The 20,032-nt window shown below is 43.8% G+C and overlaps 1 protein-coding gene across 3 annotated transcripts in view; it reads left to right on the top strand.

Moving 5' to 3' along the window:
- Window positions 1–16,654: 16,654 nt before the first annotated feature.
- Window positions 16,655–20,032, top strand: part of CAPN6 (calpain 6) — a 55,682-nt gene continuing 52,304 nt past the window's right edge. For 2 of the 3 annotated variants that reach the window (XM_042876808.1, XM_042876813.1), the window contains exon 1: window positions 16,657–16,778. The gene's annotated coding sequence lies outside the window, so the exon portion shown is untranslated. Of the gene's footprint in view, window positions 16,779–20,032 lie in introns of all 3 variants that reach the window. The other variant, XM_042876811.1, reaches the window with a different exon arrangement.

Consider the following 20,032-nt stretch of genomic DNA (forward strand, 5'->3'; position numbering starts at 1 on the left):
GTGCCTCCAGTTTAAAGCCTGAATTGACATGTCCATCCACCCCTGTGTTATTTTGCTGTTGTTATTTTTTTTTCCCCTCTGGAAAGGTTTGAGTTGTTTGATGTTCACAGGTCTGGGACTAAGCTGACCAAAAAAAAAAAAAAGTTACTATCCCTATTGTTTGGGAGATGCTCAGAGACAGTAAGTGGAGGGATGGAAAGGCTTTTTTTCCAGCAATGTCATTGCATAGCTGCTCTAACAGAATCCTAATTGTAGGGCAGAGTAGGAGTACTACCTCAGGGGAAGATGCAGAGCTTTAGGGTCACAGACCACTATCCCTTCATCAGGACACTGTTTAAAGAAGGTCAGAAACACTGACACCAATGTTCATCCAGTAGGTGAATTTCTGAGCAAATGAGAACCAAACCTAGTGAACGTAACAGTGGGAATTCAGAGCTACTGGTCTTTAGTATAATTGTGAGCCGATCAGTTCTCCCTGTGCCACACTGTCCCAGTGCAGAGCTGACCATAGCACTCAGCTCTATCCATAAACTGCTTTGAGATCAGCTGATATACAGAGCTATAGAAGAGCTAGCTCTTAAGATTTATTCATTATTACTGAAGTTTGAAAACCCTATAAAAGCAGATTATGGTGCACTCTCTTAGACAAGTCAGGAATTTCCAACTTTTCAGGAGTCTCCAAAAACCAAGATGTAAAAATGCTTCATTACTTTAGTAATGGTGAAAAACAGACACACCACTTCTAGTTCCCCCAAACCAGTTGGGGAGCCAGCAGTGCCTCTAAGCACAAGGCCACATCCAACAACCAAGTTCTCTCATCTGGAGCTGCCACATCTGGCCTGAACACAGTCCCCAACTGCCCCTCTTTCTGTTACCTGTACATGTGTGTGTCAGGGGGCAACGCAGGTTACCATCTGAAAATGAGGCCATGTATTTTTAAATAATGAGTAAGTCTAATGATTTCAGAGGCCTTCTACCAAGAAAACAGTGGGTCTGTTGTTGAAAGCTTGCTTGTTCAGAAAGTGTTCATGGGAAAGAATTGCCTTTCAATCTTCATTGCTTAACAAACTTATTCTGGCTCTTGCTCTATCACTCAGTGAACTGTAACTCACTGGCCAGTTTAGAGCTTGCCTAGGTCTGACAGTTTGCCACTCAAACAATTGAAGCAGGAGGATTCCCAAAGGGAATTAACAAATCTTTGCAGCAATTAGAGTCTGTCAACTGAAAAAAAAAAGCTGCACTGCTGGAGAAAGATGCCATGATGGCTATTGTTGCAATAAACAAAGAAAAGAGACTTGTTTCCAAGAGGAATGGTAGGGGGCATTTGTTGCAAGATCTTTACTGAGTGATGAAATGAGCGTGAACATCACAGAAAATCGTATGGAAGGGAGAGCATGAGGCAGTGCGCTGAAAACATCAACAGCATTGATGTGTGGGAACAAAGAAAGATGAGTGCCAAGAAACTCCAAGGAGAAATAAAAGGGGTAGTGCAAGCTGTGGATCTACAGCTTGGGTCTGGATGGAAAAGCAGCAGGGGTTTCTGGCTGCATGTTGAGAGTGCTATTGCCCCTGCAGGTATCTAAGCTAGGATGCAGGCTATCTGCCACAACAGCATGTGTCCCGCTCCCACTGGCAGAAATAAGGTCACGCTTGGCCTCAGGCTGAAGAACTTGGTTTGAAATTCTTTGTCTGCCCCTGTTTTGCTCTCCTGCTGGCATATGGATGTCTGTGTCATCTCTAAAAGGGTGAAGGGAAAATCCAGCTCTTCGCTGAATGACAGCATCAAGCTACAGTTGGTTTTATTTTTATTCCTGCCTTTAGATCAGAAATAGAATTTCATCAGCATGCACTGGCTCAGGAAAGTGCAGGTCTGGCACACTGGGGAATTGCAAGACATGTATGAAAGGATAATGAGGGCAACTCGGAACCTCCTGGCCCTTCCCGTGGAGTGCAGCAAACTGGAAGAACTATCAACCCTGCTGCACCAAGGTGATAAGTCCAGACAGGCTTCTGGAAGAGGTTACCGTGAATTGCTGTGCAGGCAGAAGGGCTGATGATGATCTTGTCCATGAAATCCCTAGCCACACATGCGAAAGCTGTTGCATTCAATAAATCAGTAGAAAGGCCATGGTGAACAAGAGGATCCGTGTTTAACACTGATTTTCTCATGATAATCTTTCTTTTAAATTCAGTGGAGTTACAATACTGGTGAATTTAATGCTAAAAGGCAGAAGAGGCGATTTATTTGAATACGTTTTTTTGCTGCTTGTTCTCAGACTTTCAATTTTTTTTTTCCATAAGGATTGCAGCTCTTGGTTTCTGTAGATTCTCTGACACTCAGTGTAACGCAAGCAAAACCCAAAGCTCCTAATTCTTCATTGTTTAAAACAGGCAGAAGCTCCTCGGTAATTATGGGAACTAAATCCATTTGGTCCAAGGTTGGTCTCCTATGTCAGAGATTCATTACTGTTAGTAATTACTGTGTGATGGATTAGGTAAGTGCAGATTCGGTTTCCTGGCTGACAACTGCAGACTTTGCAGAAAAAATCACATTTATCCCAGCTAGAAAGTGATCTCTTTTATAAACCTCTAATGGAAAGTTATGTATAGGAGATATTTTCTATAATTTTATTGTAATTGATGATAAAGCTAAAATAATGTCACATGTTTAATTATCTTAAAACATTTAAGATTGAAAATGAAACAAGCAGCATAGCAAATCAAGGTCTCTTCTACATTTTCTGGTCCTAGAGAGTCTACCTTGCCTTCTCACCTCAGTCCACCAAGACATGCCCTAAGCCCGACAGGCTTATAGAAAATAGCACTTCTATTAATTTTGGTATTTTTCTGCCCTAATCCCATCCAGTGCCAAGCAGAATAGAGGCTTATGGTTGGCTCAGTTTTTAGAGAAAAGTATTACCAAATGTCTCTGAACATAAAAGGAAGGTTCCGTTCTGTTTTAGGTGACTTACCTAAGCTCATGGCTGCTTTTGATTTTATTCAAGCTGGTTCTTCCATCTCTACTTGCAATTAACACATGCCTAAGTTATATATAAGGAAGTTATATTAATGTGAGTCACATTTGAGCAGTGAGGTGGCTGCAGAGCAAAGTGATTTGCCTGATACATGAAGTCAGGGTGAAACACGTTGGTGGCACTTGGAAAGGGTGGACCCAAACCAAATCCTCATTCCGAATCCCCCAGTTTTCTGAGGAACCCATGTGTAGAATCATAGTGAAGAAATGTCTGTAATGAGCCAAATGGAGCCCTAGCTGGGTTCCAGGCCCAGTTCTAGAACTGAAGAATTTTACCTTCAGAGAATCCCTATGAAACATTCAGTGTTTTCGTGTTTTTGTTTCATTTTGGGAAATTCCAACATGGCTGCTTTTCTCCAGCAGCTTCCACCCTCTGCACAGCAGGTATAGATGGATCTTTAGTACTCTTCTCTTTGCAGGTGGCAGTTGGAATGGAGTGATGTTCTGTCTCCCTGTCGTGCTGACCAGAGTCACTGATGGGTTGCAGAACAGCTTTTTTTTTCTTTTTTTTTTCATTCTTTACATCAGAAGAGCTTTTTCCAGATTTAGTGTGATATCTAACAATGTGTCTCCTTAAGAAGAATGTCTAGGGAACTAATTGCACTGTTAATTGGTGTTTAGAGATAAGGTGAAGCAGAAGTATTGAATGTAAGAACAAGAAAGCCTGTGAGTTATAATTACATGCTGAATTCTGACATGTAAAATTGTTGTTAGTTTGCTTCTTATTTAAATTACATGTGATCCAAGCAGTTTTACCACCGTGGCAGTACTAGTACAGCTGTGATGATCAATTTAGAAGACATCCAGGGTCTTCTAGAAAGAAGCCAATGTAGATGAATCTATTCCCTGTACAAACTCCCCTCCTTGATATTCTGTATTCTATGACACCGTCTAGTCTAGAAGCACAGGACAGGAGTATCAGCTTGTTGACTTTGCTGTTACTAGCCTTTGCCTATTTTCTTAATCACAAATACAATTTCAAGCTAAGGTAAGTGGCTCTCATCAAATAAGCCAGCGTTCTTCATGCCAGTCTTCTGTGAAGAGCGTGACCTGCCTTCACTCATAGCCCTGCACTCTGCAGCTCTCTGTGAGCTGCCAGTCTGCCCACAGGTGGTTTTGAGGGAGGGAGATGCAGCTGAACTGGAACCTGATCACGGATTGCTGTCTTAGGTCATTCATCGAGTTTGTATGATTTCATCATTAATAACAAAGCTGCAATATAGTATGACTGAGAGACCACAGTGTATTTTCTATTGCCATTCAGTGGGTGGGGGTTGGAGGGGCAGCCGGGTTTAAAGTTTAGCTGGTATACTTTAAACTCTGTGTACATAACCTTGGAGGACACATGGGTGGTAAGGGTTGAGTTACTGTTTTCTTGGATTGGTAAATTTCATTTTCATATTTCATTTAAATAGTAAGGTATTTAATGTCATTGTACAAAGAGCTATTAATTTAAATGATGCATTTGTTCTCCTAAAACAGATGTATCTAAACTTTCTTTTTGGCAAGCCTGCAGCAATGCTACACATAGCATTATGTTGACTTTTGTACTTTGGGGGAGTACGTGGAAGGGGAGGGGAAACGCTTTCCTCTTCAAACAGTGTTGCCCATAGTTAACTTTCTGCTTGGGTATATAACTTGAGTTCCCTTTACTCCAGATTTTCATGTGAAGTTCTCTTAAAGGGATGGAACAAGCAGAAGTTATGCCAAAAGATCTCAATTGTATCATCTTGTAATATATTGCAGCTTTATGCCAATGATTCCTTGCTTACCTGTACACAGTCCATGCATGTTTTGAACTAATTTTGCATTCTCCATTTGTGGTGAGTTATTTAGCATTTTGACCACCTTTTGTGCCATTCAGCTTGTACAGAAAACATTTTTATTGACGTTTTAAAGGGAGGGGGAAGAAAAGAAAAAACCCTTCTGCTCCCTAGTTGTAGGTAGAACTCGATTACTTAGCAAACAGATGTAGATGAGTGGTTGTAGTGTTAGAAATGTTAGCTTGCTTGTGAACAAGCTTTTGAGAGTAAATGCATGGTCTTGTACTTCACTTAATTAGCTTTTCCTTTCCTCCTGGAAAGATTCTCCCCCTCTCTCTCTATTCTATCTTTGTCTCTCTCGTGGTTGTCAAGTACAGATTTGGGCATAAATAAAGTGATATACAATGAGGTTTGAAAAGCAGTTCTCAACAGATTCTCTTGGGGAACTTCTCACTGCGCTCTGCCTTGGCACTTTGGTTAGACTCTTTCAAGATAAAACAGATGGAGAACAATCACCTGTTGCCTCTGCTTGAACTGGGGAACAAGTTAATCCTTGGAAGTTTGCACCACGGGTGAACAATGAGATCTTGATGATCCATTGCAGCTGAGGCATGTGGCACGTGGGCTACTGGCCGTGGCTTCCACACCTGGTTGTTTGACATGGGACTAGTCCCACGGCCCCTGATTTGCAGAGTTTGCACGCACTTTTTGATTTTCCTGGATACACAGCAGAGGGGAGATAGTGGATGATATATAGGAATTATGTTGTTATGGGTTCTGCAGGCAGCTCCTTCTCCACACTCCCAAGCTCTGGGTTGAGTACACAGGGCCTATTATTGTATAGCCGTGGTTCTGTTGGCAGATGAGGACAGGAAATAAAGGCTAGAAAAAGACAGGGGGTCACAGATAAAGATGGATTTTGTAAGAAATGGACTTAAAAATCCCCCGCAAAACCCTGCCTCAAAACTGCAAAGTCTACCTTGATCCATGCATTTATTCCCCTCTTCTCCCTTAGCAGAATTTCCTTTTGTTAGAAGATTTGACTTTCTAGAAAAAAAAAATCCATTTTTGTGAGGTGTTGTGAACTGTTTTTACCACTTGTAATAACCATCCCAGGTCTGAGTATTCTTGTAATGCAATGCCATGCAGCAGAGAACCTGTCCACTTTCTAGCTTTGCTCTCAATATTTGTTACTCATTGTTTTCTCATCTAAATGTACATTTGCAAGATGTGTGTAATGTCATTTTCAAGAAATAAAATTTGGTTTCAATATTTAGGCCGATAAAACCTTTCTGATGCTTTTGTTTGCATAGTGTGTGTTTACTATGTCTTACAAATTACAGGGGTACTTGTTCGGTGTTCTTTGTCGACTTTCCCAAATGAATCCCGGTTGTACTTGCACAAATGCAGAAAAAAGACCAATGAAATGTGACTGTCTTAAATTAATTATGACCCACATCTGTCTGTCTGAAACAGCCTTGAGCTGTAAAGGACCCATCCTTCTCACTAAAGGGACCCAGTGTAGGAGATCTGCAGAAGCCAAGGGCAACTTCTTCCTTATGTGCAGCACTTCAGTCAAAACGGTGGATTCAAACCAGCAGGATCTGGCCCTTAGCCTGACCTCTTCCTTAGCAACAAGGTTTCAGCAGCATGGGATTTTTGGTCCCAGGTTTGCTTTGGGAGGCTTTGTAAGATTTGAGATGCTGTGTTTGTTCTGTATTTCTACACAAGCTTAAAAAATGTCTCAAGTTCTGTTTTCACAGCTACCTCATCAGAACCACAGTGAAGACAATGACATTTTTCTTTGTAAGCCTGAAAAATAAGGCTTAGACCTCCGCATTTACTTATATAGTGCAAATCACTTTGTGTTTTATCAACTTGACACCTGCAGAATTAAAAGTAAAGGTGGTTGAGTCACCTCTGCTCATCCGTGCTGTAGAACAGGCAGCCGTGAAAGAGCTCCAATTCTTCCCAAAGAGACACGCTCAGATGGAGCCCTTTATTCTTTCTTTTTCTATGGTCACATTTCAGTCCAAAGAGGGCTGTGCTCTTTGCCGTCTGGATCCAGAGGAGACCCTATGCCAAGCAGCAGACAGCACTGGGGCTACCAATATATCACTCCACGCGGCTAGTTACTGGCACCCATTTGTCATTATCTTGGCATGCCTGAACAGAAAAAGCACATACAGTACAGCACTGTTTGCAGTGAAAGACCACACTAAAAAAAGTTCCCAGAATAAAACAAGTAGAAGAAAAACAGCCTTTATTTGAATGTGCATGAATTGAAACTGAAGCAAATGTTAACAGAAAGGCAGAACAAGTACTGGAAAAAATACTCTGCTTCTGTCTTTTTGCATACCAACAAAACACTCTATTGTCTTTTTGAGGAGCTGCTTATTAGATGAGATCAGTAAAAAACCATAAGAGTTAGTGTTTGTGCCTATGGAAAATATTCTGGAAATGGCAGGTTATAAACCCTCACACCACTGTGTGCATCTATCACAGCTATTCCAGAACCTATAGGTAGTCACTGGAAATCCAGATGGGCATAGTGTGTATCAACAGCTGGCGCTGGAAACCTGTGGAAATGCTGCTGCTGTCTTAATATAAATCCCACCGACACGTATGGATTATTCCAGATTAACAGCCATGTAAATAAGAACAAAATTAAGTTTCTGATGTCCAGCCTTCCTGTTACATCAGCCCAGGTTTATATAGAAATGCGTGTCAGGTTTTTCTGAATGTAAAGTCTCATCAGAGCAGCAAAACAGTGTTTGTTTCCAAGAGCTGTAGGTCTAAACATGTTGGCCCTACGTGGTGTCAGTTGTTTGGACAGAAACAAATGTTTTGGCCCACTTGGAAAACCTCTGGCTGGTCTCTAGACCTAATCCCCATTACTTGATGCTCAGCCATTGCTTGCAGTACAGTATGGTTCTAATCAAAGAAAACACACTTTTTGCCTGTCAGGCTTGCCAGCTGCACATGATCCAAGTTTTCTGTGGTTGCTGGCCTTAAATTCCAGCCCAAAATATGGCAGCCAGACCAAGAGGAATAGAACTGGGCTGTGGCAGCTTAGCACTATGAAATGCTGAACAGGGTTGTAGCATCAACTCTCTGGCTCCATTGTTATGTGGCGAAGTATAATCTTATCTCTTCTGGAAATAAAACACCTTCAAAAGAGTCAACTAATCTAAATACTTTGCACAGTTCCTTTGGTAGTCTCAGATCTGTTCCTTGTTTTCCACAGCAGCCATCTGCTCTGCTGCCCCAATCTTTCTCCCAAGTGCACCGAAACTTCAAAAGCATAGTTTTCCATGAAAGCATCACCTTTACCATGATGCAGGTCTTGCACACTTGCAAACAGATGTGAACCACCCAGAAAACAAGTCCATATCATTTTCGGTTTTCTTTTTTTTTAAGGCACCAGGTCAGCAATACTGAATTTTACAGTTCCAAAATAAGTAAGAGAACTCCAATGGCTTGAAATCTGTAGGCTTTCAGCCCTGTATTTGCAATATTGTTAACATGACTAACACCCACTCAGTCTCTGTGTGATGCTCTGAATTACAGTTGGAGCCCTTGTGTTAAATCTTACAACATCAACTGTGCATTTGAGAGGGTAGGAGTAATGTTACACGCTGTATGGTTTTAATCACCATACACACATATCTGACTGAAAATAACACCAATCACTCATCTTTAATCTGTATTTTTATTCAGAAGTAGGTCTACCAAATTTCAAAGTTCTCATCAATGTTTTACATAAAACTGTTCCCCTCGGATGCCAGAAAAAACCCACTTCACAGGGTGTCTCCATTCCTCCAAAACCTGCAAGAAGCACATATTGTGTGATGCAAACATTTTTGTTCAGTTTACGTTGCTCTTTGAGTTTATACTGGAGTGTAATAAGGCACTGAGTACTTCAAATTCTATTGATCTGCCTTGAGGTGAAGAGCATGAAAGATTTTGCAAGACACATTTTACCTCTGGATGGAGCAAGCAGCCATCAGGAACACCAGTGACATGCTCACAGTCTGAGCAGTGGGACAACCGGAGCCTGCAAAGCACCTCTCACTGTAGAATCATAGAAACATATGCTTGGAAGGGACCTTTGAAAGTCATCACTCCAGCTCCCCTGCAATGAACAAGGACACCTACAGCTTGATCAGGCTCTCAGAGCCCTGTCCAGCCTGACCGTGAGTGTCTCCAGGGACTGGGCGCCCACCATGTCTCTGGACAACATGTGCCAGTGCTTCATTGCCCTTATTGCAAAAAATAATATATAAAATATCCAGTCTAAATTTCCCCTTTTTAGGAGACACAACGCTAGCCCTGTAGTGACATCTACTCCCCTTGGCCTCTCTCACCCCTGGCTCTCATCCAAACTCCAGTTTCTAGGCCACCAGCTATAGCTGGGTTTCACTGGAGTGGTTTGTCATTGCAAGGAAGCATCTTCTCCCAAGGACATTCTCCTGTTTTGCTCAGGACAGTGTCTAGCTGAACCACCAATGTGGTATAAAACAGTGAAATCACAGGAGCCAGTAAAGGATGCTAAACGTGTAAAAATAAGTCACTTTTGCTGGAAGCTGATATATTTTTAGCATAGGTCTTCCCAGTCAGTGCACCCAAATGGATGCTGGCAGCTGAACAGCTGTTTGAAACAGATTTGAGTTGTTTCTTCTGACGACTGTGCTCTATCCCTGGTGCGCGTGTCATCTTCTACTTTAAGTGTGCAGAGGATGCTTTTAGCACCCACATGCAGCCATGGGAAATGCCATTAAGATCATTAAACCTCCGTTCTTCTAGTTACCACAAGAATGACAGCTAGGATTGCAACTGGAGCTCTGGAGAAAAGGTTATTCCTGAAGGTCCCTGACAACAGTTCAGTGGCACTCAGGCTGCCACTTACACAGCACCAATTTTTCACAGCAGCTTCACTGCTTCTAACAGAGTGTGGAGGCTGAGGGTCAATCAGAGAAGGATTTTTTAACGCTGGAAACGACGCTTTGTGCCTGTGTTCAAATCTTGGTCTTCTTGAGCCCTGGGTAACAAATTACGAGTCCGGTCACTTTCTCAGATGCTCTCTTTTACTGTGTGTCATAAAATTCTGCAATTTTGAAAAATTCTCTCAGGGGTTACTACTGCAGGCCTGCTGTTTGCTGATCTTCAGACAACATATCAATCAGTGTTTGTCCACCTTCAAAAGCAGAGATATCTGAATGATGAGAGCATTCATCACCACAGGGAGGTCCTCCAGAGAGCTGCAAAAACACATTAGTGGTCTGAACTTCCCAGTGGCAATACTTCAATTATATCAGTGTTTTATCAGTTCCATTAGGCTGACCTGCAGCTCTAGTTGCCTTAAAAGCTTAAAAAATATGGATGTAGGAAGCAGGATTAAAAGCCTCCAGTGTACACCAGACAGTGGGACGTGGTGCAGGGAGCTGAGCTGCACAGATCTGCAGCGCCAGCTTGGATCCCAAAGGCAGCATGAGGGCATTGCATGGCTGGGTGTTCTTGGGACACTGTAAGACTGCCAAGGTTTGGTAGAGCGCACTGGAGCAATCAGTGACTTTCTCCCCACAGACAGTATGATCTCCTGGAGTCTTCAGTTGCTGGTGGAACAGGAAATACAACTGCCCTTCCCTGGGAACAGGAACAGGGCAAAGATGTAATTTGGTGATATATATGGCTTCAGTTTTGTTGTAAAGTATGGCAGTAAAGCTAACCCGAGCTTGTATTAATACAGTACAGCAGCCTGACAGAGAAAGTGGAAAAAATCCTACAAAGTAGGAATACTGCATCTGTTCACAGCCAAATCTATGACCGGCCTGTAAAATATGATTCTTGCAATAGTGCTTAGAAAGCTGAACAACAACTAGAACAGGATGCATTAACAGAGTCATGATAAATAGTTTACCAGCCTAGTCTTTGGAGAACAATGACTTTCTGCCCAGGAAAGAAAATCTTTGGAAAATGCTGTTCTATCACAAATTGTTCATGCTTTAATTAAGAAGTCCTCATCAGGGAAGAAGAGATAACTACGAGATATGTGCGGGGAGGAACACACTTGATTTATAATGAAATCAGCTCTCAAATGAGGTCGCCCACCCATGTATTACTGTGCACATACAACAGGAAGATGAGTGAAATGCAGTGAGATGAGGCCAAGCTTTTGTAGCTCTGCAAATGAATGGATTGTCCTTTGGGTGCGAAATGGGACAGAGAGGGGAGGCAGTGTAGTTATGTGCCAGAAAAATGAGGGGAAACGTGTCCTCCTGTGCCCTTCTCACAGCTCTTTCTATAAGATACATTCTTTATGCTACCACTTCATGGCAGAGCAGTCTGGGACAGACTCCCAGGCACACATGGACAAGAACAGCATCCCTGTCATTGCTTATTCCATTACACTAGAGATGGAGATTTAGATACAGAAAAACAAGTCTCCTCGGAATACCCTCAATCTTGAAATCTAAATGACTCAAGATGTTCTGCGGCTGATCAGAACATTAAATCAGTTGTCAGTAAAACTACTGGGCAATTGCACTAGAATAAGAGTAATTACAGCACTGGGCTATGACGCAGGAGACCTGGTTTCAACTGACACAGCCACAGCGTTCTGTGTGACCTGCAGCATCACTTAGGGCCAGAGCCAGAACAGGGCAGATGCCTAAAGTGGACTTGGAATTGCTTACTTCAGGTGCTGGTGGGAATGAATAACCAAGAGTTTTACATGTGAAACTAAGGTAGCTGCTGCATTATCAGCACGTGAGATGAGCTGCATAGCTGGGATCTGACGAGCACAGGCTTGGAGCCATTTCCAGCAGATAGCTTGTTCCACCTATCGTTAGACTCCACCTTAACATGGTGCCTTGTATTTTACCTATCATCGTGGCTGATGCGATGAAACCGATATATGGCTCAACCTATACATGGTGCTTCCACAGCAGCATCCCAGAGACCATAAGTGATGTGGGAACTGACCAAAGCCCCTTCCAACTCTTGCTGTTAAACGAGGCTATGAATTGAGCCCACTGCAGAGGTGCATTGCTCCTGGAAGTCTCAGCTGCACAGGGAATGGAAAACGGTTCCATCCGAGAGTAGTTCTCATGATCCTGAGTCAGCAACGGCTTTATCCAAATCCCTCCGAGAAACAAGAACGCTACAGGCAATGTTTTAAATATTTAATGTTTACACAACGCTCAGAATACCAACGGCAACTCAAAGAGAAGGGAATCCTGTGTTCACTGTGAGCCTCAGGGAGTTTCCCCTTCATATGCGTTTTTCAGCCCGTCTGCCGCCTGCCTACACAAGCAGCAAAGGGCTGCGCGCGCTGTCAGCGCCGTGTGCTTTGATGAGCGCCTCATCAACGCGGCCATGCGAAGGCCGGAGGACGTGCCCAAGGGCACGGGGGGACGCGGACCCAGCTGCTCATCGCCACACCCCGAGCCGCTTTCCTCCCTCAACACAAAGCTGCAGGAGGACACCCGGCTCTCCGCGAGACGGGCCAAAGCGGCGAATCCCCCAAACTCGGTCCGCGCTGCGCCCTCCGGCTGAAGGGCGAGCCTCAGAGGAAGATGGCGGCGGGCGGCGCCCGAGGCGGGAAGGAGAGCGCCTGCCTTGAGGAACGGCCGCGACCGTCGGGCGAGGCTGCCACCTAGCGAGCGGCGGTGGAGAGAGCAGCGGGGGAAGGAGGAGCGAGCCGCGCGCCCGAGCCGCTCCCGGGTGCTCTGGGCCCCGGTGGGGAGGTGCGCGGTGCTGCGCCCGCCTGCAGCGGCTGCGAGGCAGTGCGGGAGCGTCTTTGCAGAGACTGTGCCGTTGTTTCCTCGCAGGGCCCGGCACCGTGCTGCGGCTGTGCTCTGAGGGGCTCACGGGTGATCCGCTGATGTCCATTCAGTCAAGCGCTGTGGACTTTCTCTCACGCTGTGCCTGTCCTGGAGCCATTTTCCTCTGCTCTGCTTCAGGCTCCGTTTCCTCCATGATGGACCTACCCAAAGAATAATTGCAAACACCTGTCTCAGCTCTTGTTTTAAAAGGGAATTCAGGGAGTGACGGTGTTGACTTGTTTTTAATTTCCCCCAAATTCTGTTAAAATCATAAGTGTTTCTTAATGTAAAATCAAGTCCTTTATTTCTGAAGATTTAGACATTCTGTGGTTAATGCAATTAGAGGATAAATCCTGTACACCTGCATTGAGACCCCTGAGTGGCCACGGAGCTTTTCCGGGAGCTGCAGTCCGAGGCAAAGCACAGCCCCTTAGAATCACAGAGCTGTTTGTGTTGGAAGGGATGCTTGTTTGCCATCAGTCCAACCGCCCTGCAGTGAGCAGGGACACCTACAGCTCCATCAGGTGCTCACAGCCTGTCCAGCCTGACCTCGAGTGTCTCCAGGACATTCCACCACCTCCCTGGGCAACCTGTGCCAGTGCCTCACCGCCCTTATTGTAAAAAGCTTCTTCCTTATATCCAGTCTAAATCTCCCCTCTTTTAGTTTGAAACCATTTCCTCTTGTCCTAATGTTGGAAACATCCAAATAATTTATCAGGATGGTATCTCTGATGAAAACATTTTATTCACAATTGCAGTGGTGGGTGTCCTGCAAGCAGGAGTGCTCACCGAAAACAGCGTTACATTTTCTACGCCCTATTATGATACACTTATCTCTTCCTATCTCTTATCTATACAGAATAGCCTTACTAGTCCATAATAGTATACCCCTACTATTCACAACATTTAAAAACTATTGCAGTTTTGCAAGCAAGAATTATCACATAATTCAGCAACTATATTTTAAAATCTGCCACTAAAACATATGGTATTTTTACTTTTTCACATCAGCTATTTCTAAGGACAAGCTACAAAATACAAATACATTGTGCTCTGCTTCTTCAGATCAGTTTCCCCTTTTCAATATCTAATGGAGAAACAACATTCCATTCCTACACTACCTCGACAGATCTGCTAAACTGCCTCCTTTCTTACAGCTGCCCTTTGGGTACTGAAAGTGCTGCTGTTGAGCGGAATCAGACCTTAACTGGATATGCAACTCTGGAAGCTGTTTGTGTGCTTGGTTAGTTTTCAAGTTCTGCCTCTTGGGGTCCTCTCTACAGAGCAGCTTAAATTAAAGAGTAGAATAAACACATAGGCTTTAAGGAGAATCTCTGCTGGAAACCACCTGATGTTTTATTAACAAATTGCCCTGTGCATTTAGGTGAATAATAGATGAGCGTAACTCTGGTGGGACACAAGAACCTGGCAGTGCAAGGTGATTGCAAGGTGACTGGTGTCTGTGGTGTGAAGTCGTGAGTTGGGCAAAGCTGCCCTGACACTGTGCAGTTGTAGCAGTTCTGACAGGCATGAAAACAGCCTCCGTACAAAACAGCCCAAATCTGGAGTGAAGATGACTGTGCTGTCATGTCCTTCTTTGTGAAGAGTCCTTCCCTAAGAGGAACTCTCCTGAGTCAGGGTTGGGTGGAGAAGAGAAAATCAGTGCTTGCTTCTAGATAACAATCCCTTGTAGTCATTGGCAGCCATGTCATGAGCAGTCCTACCCTGCTGCAGCACAGCTGTGTCCTCTCTGCAGCTGTGAGGGGCCTTGGGTGAGACGCTGCTGGTCAGCACAGCACCAATCTGGCCACGTGCCGCAGTCTGGGCTATGCTGTCTTGGAGCACAGGAGAACTGTGTGCTGCAGGGATGAGGAGCAAGTCCTGTGTCTGTGCTGGCAAACCGAGGAGTTCTGAAGCAACGCTGAATCATCAGTACGAAGCAGCCTAGGAGAGCATGTGATGATGGGGCTCAGAATACCTTCCACTGGCAGGCTAAAGGCTGCTGGCAACAGCTTCAGGGACTGTGTTTGAAAGGCCATGTTGTCTCCACTTTGTGAGACCTCTTTCTAGATCATGCCAGTGTATGTGAGCGTGTCTTTCTGAGTACTTTGGTGCAATCCTACTGAATTACAAGGTGGGCTTTATATGGTCATGGTTCTGTAGTGAGAACACAGCTGTCTGCCTGCCCTCGGTTGCCTGCTTGTGAGACTCATCTTGCTTCCTTTCTAAGGGGATTTCTTATGGGACCTCAGGAGAAGCTCCTCCTCAGCCCAGATAAATTGCATGTAATTCTTGGATTATGGCACTAGATTAATACATAAAAAAGTTCTCATAGTTTTGTTCCATGGTGGATCAAAAGGCAGTTACACAAGAACATGTCTATATAAGCTGTGACAATTATCACCTCAGAAAATAGCAGAATTTTGTTGTACCCATGTGATTTTCCATGTTCTTCCCTCAACCATGCAGATGAATCACAGCATGCATGTTGTATATAGGAGGACGTTGTTTTTTTATTATGATTTAAACTCTAGTCTGTTTACTCAATCACAAATTGAAAACACATGGCTTTGTTGTGTAGGGCTTTTTTTTTTTTTTTTTTTTTTTAATGCATTACATGCTAGAGCTGTAGTGGCAGCTTCCAGGGACTTTCTGTCCAAACTTCAGCATGCCTTCAAAAGGAAGCTGGGTAAGTGCTTTGTAAGAAACCAAGCAGTCCTACAGTGAGCCTTGCAGAACAGAGATTTACGATCTTATTTAACACTTTGTCTTCATAGTGTTTTTTGAATGTAACTTGTCCCCTGAGATCAAATTCCTTTAGGCAAGTAGATTTGCTGCATAGCAAGGTTTGAGAGGAGTGGGCCTATTTGCAAACTCAGGCCAGCTATGCTATAATAGGAAGAATGAAATGGAAGAATCAAATCGGGGAGAATATTTAAGACTACTGGTGCAAATGACAATTTGCAATGTCTACTGAAGTGATGCTTGTTTAGGAACTGGGCTACATCTACAAAAATGTAAGTGAAAGCTGCCTAAAGGTGAAGGTGATTTTTTTTTATAGTCCTCAAATGAGAAAACTTTCATATCAAGTTAACCCAAATGTTCAGGATTTACCCAGAATGAAATTGTGGCTATGGAATTGTGGCTCTGGAATATGCAGAGAAGCTTGTTTCACCAAAACCAATTTTAAAGGGGAATTTATTTCTGAACTTTTTTAAAAATTAAGTTTCCCAGCACAGAAAAATGTGTTATTTTCCCAATTTCTATATATGAACTGGCCTGTCTTCCCTTGTGTGCCAGTGGAGAGGAGCAAGACTGGACAAGTGCATGAGAGCCTGGGCAGTTTTGTGACATCTCAGGCACAAAGAGCTGTTTGACCCAGCTGTGGAACAGCTCTGCTTCCTGGACAACTTGGGACCTCTGGAGTTCTGAGGCTCTTCCAGGACATCTTCCCCATTCAGGCTGTTTTCCCTTCTGCAAGGGAAATAGAAATAGCATCTTTTAGGCACATGCTAGACTGCAGTCAAACAAGGAGACAGAACTTGGCAATGTGCAAGAGCCAGCCCCAAGGCTGCTTTGGGCTTGCCACAGCAATCCTGCTTGAGGGCACAAAGCCACCTGTTGGGTTTTGCAGCATCTCGTGGTCTGCTAACCGCCACCCAACTGCAAGTCCCACAGAAATGCTGTGTGATTCTTCCCCACAGCCTGGACAGGCCACTATCAGAAGGGCCCGCTGCGGCCAAGGCCTGGACAGTGGCTTTATGCAGCTGAGGAACAGTGCGCAGCCTAATAAGGATCATTTCTTTCATGATGCACATTAATCTGCCCTGTTTTCTGTACAAAAAAATGCCTGCAACTCCTGCCAAGCAGCCTTGCCTCATCTCCTCCTTTAAAAATTCATTCCCAGTTACAGCCACAACTGCAGATAACAATTTACCAGGAATAAACAAGACTGCATTTTGGGTCAGCTCAGATTGTTTCCTGGAGTCCCTTGTGACTCATCATCATTGTAAGGGTCATCCTGAAACACACCCCTCTCCTGATGTGCTCTTGGTACAATCCAAAGAGTTTCAGGTTAAGAAGCTGAGGGGATCTTTGTTTGCAGGAGTCTGTTTGGAGTTTGATGTGCCTCGGAGCAGGACCCATGTCAGCTAGGTAAGTGCAGAAGGTATTAAGGAAACCTTTATTTACTTGATTTACAGCTTCAGCACCACGATGGACACTTGTTACTAGTAACCAGCACTTCAGCAAGCACAGTGACAGAATGCTTTTGTCTACTGCTTTAAGATACATTTCTTACAGAGCGTGGCATCGCAGTTGTATGCTAACACTGAGCCAAGCAGTCACTGTGATTTACTGCAAAGTGTGGCTGCTCTCATTACTTCTGGAATAACCAGCCAAGCACCAACACAGCCATCTTTATCAGTTATACCAAATAAGGGGGTCAGAATGATGAAGTGTGATTTAATCTCAGTTCTCATATAATTCCATTTTCCATACTGTTTCTGATCTTCTGAAGTTATGCCAGTTCTCAGTGTGGATTCTTTCACTGTGGAAATTCAAGTGGGTATTTTCATCTTTCTTATTTTTTCCAGAGCAGAGACTTTTATACTGTGTCTACAATAGTAGATAAGTGGATGCATAAAATAATGGAGTAGCCTGACAGAGTTACCCATTAATTTGATTGTAGACCTTTTTTGAACTAGCTTTTATGAAAAGACAGGATGGAGAGATATTGGAATTCTAAAGAGAATTGTTTCCCATGATTTCAGTACAAAAGCACGGCTGGAACAAATTGGCTGACATTGCTGTTAGCATTTTCTTTACAGTTTGTTATAGATCTCTTGACTTGCATTAATGTTAATTGTAACAATCAGCATCCATCATATTAAATTACTTTCTTTTGAATTCAAAACTGGAATGGTACCTCTCTGCAATTAGCTGTAAATCTCTCTGGGATCAGGACTGTAGTGGATGCCACTGAGGGTCACGTTGTTTAAAAATATGCTGGTGCCTGTGCAGATTGGGAGATCTGGTTGGCCTGGATGTTTTTTTTAAATGTGCCCTTTGGCCACTTTTTGTCTTCACTTGCTTGTCGGTAACAAGAGAAATATGTTAGCTTAGAATCAAGATGGACAAAATTGAACTCTGTGCAACATATACAGGCCCAAACAGGTTTCCTTCCTCTAGGGAAACAGCACCAAAATTAGGTGTGTGGCAATCTCTGACGTGAAAGAGAAGCAGCATCCCTGGGCATGCACTTCTAACGCACATCGGCAGTGTTGGTGCGCAGCTATTTAGAAAAGCATTTCCTGCTGTTCCACTTTTGTGCTCTGTGTTCATTCTTGTACTGTCACCCTGCCTGCTCTATAGAGCCCCTTCGAGCCCAGATGTGCGGAGTGTTTTGAATTTCTGAATGCTGACTGAGATCTAACAAGGGACTTGTGCATCTGCAGCGGAACACAGGCAAAACACGGGTGTCTTGGGGCTAAAATGTACTCAGAAAAACTTAACTGCCTGCCTTATGTTACTCAGAGAGAGCTGCTTGGTGCAGTGTAGATTTCCAGTAGTGGCTGCCAATGAAATTGCCCCGCTGGCCAAGATGCTCACGCTCTTGGTGCAAAAAGCCCTGCAGGAGTTTGATTCTTACATTTGGATAGGGATAGGGGTCACACAAAACATGGTAGCAAAAAAACTACTGTATGCTTTTTCAGTTGGGTTGAAGGCTGTGGGGCAATCTGCTCATGCCAGGTGGAGCCTTCCCTCTCGCGAGTAATCACCTGTAAGTGCAGCTTTTCTCAGCTGCTGTTTGCTCCACCTGTGTAGCCCCAGCACCCTCAGCTCGTGCCCTCCAACACTGAACAGCTGTGCTTCCAACTGTGGGAGAGGTGGTGCAATTAGCCAGCAATTCACACTCCAAAGGATTTACTTTGCTAAAGCTGTGAATCCAGCACTGCCATTCTGCAGGGTAAGAATGCCGTTTGCATTTTTGCTGGCTGTGGCCCAACTAGAAGAATGGTTGGAAGAAAGGGGTGATGCTTCAGCACTGCATTTGTAGTTTCTCGTGTATTCCTCTGCATCTGAGAGATAACAAGACTGCTGGTTAGCACTTGCCTTGAATTATTGCTGCCGTGTGTCAGCACTCAGTGACTTAGAGCTGTGTTCTGTCCCCTCACTGCCACCCTGCAAGCATGCTAGCGGTGGGACAGGTAGCTCTGTGTGCAGCTTGTGTCTCATGAGGGCAGGGGAATCAGTGTGGATTGCAGTGAGGATTACAAACTGAAAATAAATAGTAAGATTCCTGGTAGGGCTCCTGTTCAGCTCTTGGGCTCGCTGGAAGGGCGCAGTTGGTCTTGAAACTCCTCTCCCTGAGCCATTCTGCTGGATGTGGGCTTTGCATTAGAAGCTGTATCCTGTCTTCCAGTTACTGGTATATGAAAACTTTCTGTCTCGGTGAGCCCTGAAAAAAAACCCTAGTTGAGCACTATCATGTTGCAGTAGAAGAAAAGGAACATGTTGTGATTAATGTTATCATAGCAAAACTTTGGTTTGTAGCCAGGAGATTCTGCTGCTCCTCAATACCATCCATGAAAGCAGACAGTTGTGGCCAGTCCTCCTCCTGCTATCTAGTTAGCCTCCCCCAAATTTGTGCTTGGAAGCAGATGTTCTCAGCTGAAAATATGTGATCTTTGATCTATCGATTTGAATGCAAAGTATGGCAAAACTGAGCAGCAGCACAATGTTGGCATCTTACTGTTTGTATTAGAAAAAAGAAAACCTTGTGTTTCTTTCCTGCAGTGAATTCTTGAGCTGAGACAGAGAAACCTTTATATACCTATTGAAGTACTGAGGGCCATAAATAGTGAAATTAATCTTATTTTGTAGAAAATTCAAAAGCTGGATGATAGGATGGCTAACATGGCACCGCTGTGCTGTTTCAAAGGTTGCAATAACACTTGGTGTTTCGTCCTGTAATGAGAGCGTTGCTATGCCAAACTGAGAAAGACCATGGGACCTCAGTGCTGTGAAATACCCTGTGTAGCAAATTTGACCTGAATTGAGCATGCTCTTATTAATGCAATCGCATATCCACAAAATATGAATTTAACACTGACTTTGTGCTTTAAATCAGTTGATGCCAAAGAGCAGAGGATACACATTATAGCATACAGACTCCCAGTGCAGTTAGTGTGTTGAAATGTTTAAAGAATACGAATGAGTAAATGTCTCCAGTAGGAATGTTTAATGTAATGGGCAGTGATGCTGCTGATGCATTAGTAGGAAAGTAATGATCAAGATCATGAAGCCGCTGTGTATTGAAGCAGAAGTTTTGCAACCACTTTAAATTCCCCAACGCATAATGCAAATTTGCAGAGTCACTGTTTTGTAAGGACCTTCTGCACAGAAGG

The sequence above is a fragment of the Lagopus leucura genome, unplaced genomic scaffold, assembly GCF_019238085.1.
Source record: "Lagopus leucura isolate 7727_CA_CO unplaced genomic scaffold, USGS_WTPT01 Super-Scaffold_100016, whole genome shotgun sequence".
Taxonomy (NCBI): domain Eukaryota; kingdom Metazoa; phylum Chordata; class Aves; order Galliformes; family Phasianidae; genus Lagopus; species Lagopus leucura.